This window comes from Cyprinodon variegatus, unplaced genomic scaffold (assembly GCF_000732505.1).
Source record: "Cyprinodon variegatus isolate N-32 unplaced genomic scaffold, C_variegatus-1.0 Scaffold983, whole genome shotgun sequence".
Lineage (NCBI taxonomy): Eukaryota > Metazoa > Chordata > Actinopteri > Cyprinodontiformes > Cyprinodontidae > Cyprinodon > Cyprinodon variegatus.
The window spans coordinates 286,508-287,703 of record NW_015151436.1 but is presented as its reverse complement, the minus strand read 5'-3'; positions in this window follow the sequence as shown (position 1 = coordinate 287,703).

The window sequence follows — 1,196 nt, the reverse complement described above, 5'->3', positions numbered from 1 at the left end:
CTCTATGAACTCCTGCCAATTCCGTTTATAATTCTTATTCAAACGTGCTTTTCATTGTAAATCAAGTCTCTGGTATTTGCTTTTTTGCTCTCCGGTCCTGTTTTCCTATTTTTGAATCGAGTGGCAATGTCAGGAAGGGGAAAATATCGTACTATTCAGACGCAGCTAAAGTCTTGCTCACAGGCCTCATCTTCTCTGGCGCCGCCAGACCCCTGCAGCGCAACTGCTCCAATTCAGACGAACCCGGACGCCGATTCCCTAAAGCTTGAATTACTTCTCTGAAGGAAGACATTGCTGACATTATTAAGAAGGAGCTTCAAGAGGTCCTTGGTGATGCGTTGTCATCCATTATAGCTGACGTCCAAGCCGTGAAAACGCAGCTAGCAAGTGACTATGCTGCTACTGATGCTAAGCTGGTTAAGCTAACGGCTACGGTGGGGGATGTGGTGGAGGCGCTCACGGGTTGTTCTGATGACATTATCGGTATGAAAACCACTCTGGAGCAGCTTAAAGCTAAGGTCACCATGTTGGAAGATAAGTGTGAGAACTTGGAGTCAGGATCGCGCCGCAACAACATTAGGATCATGGGCGTGACTGAGGGCGCTGACTCCTGTTCACCTACTGCTGTGGCTGCGTTACTGAAGGAAGCGCTTGATTAGTAAAACAGTACAATTCTCCCCCACTGATGTTATTGCTGATAAGTATAGCAGATGTGTGATAGTTGCTGGAACACTAATGCAGAAAAAGGTTCTTCTGGTAAACATTTATGCTCCAAACACTGATGATGCTGAGTTTGCTAATAGATTATTGAGCAGTCTTCCGTTCCTAGATTCTCATTTGCTAATTTTAGGGGGTGACTTAAACTGTGTCATCGATCCTGAGTTAGACAGATCTAATCCCCCTAAAGTAACTAAATCCCTAATGGCTCAAGCATTTTCTGATTTCATGAGGCAGAGTGGTTTTATTGACTCATGGATATCCTGAAATCCAACCAGTAAGAAATGTTCCTTCTTTTCTAAGGTGCATCACTCTTATTCTAGAATCGACCAGGCTCTCAATTCATGTGTAGTTCTTTCTGATTATTTAAGTATAATTATATCAGACCATGCTCCGTTACTATTAGATATTCAGTTAACTTCCTACAAACGTAGCCGACCTTTTTGTTAGCAGATGAAGACTTTTGTGACTTTATCTCT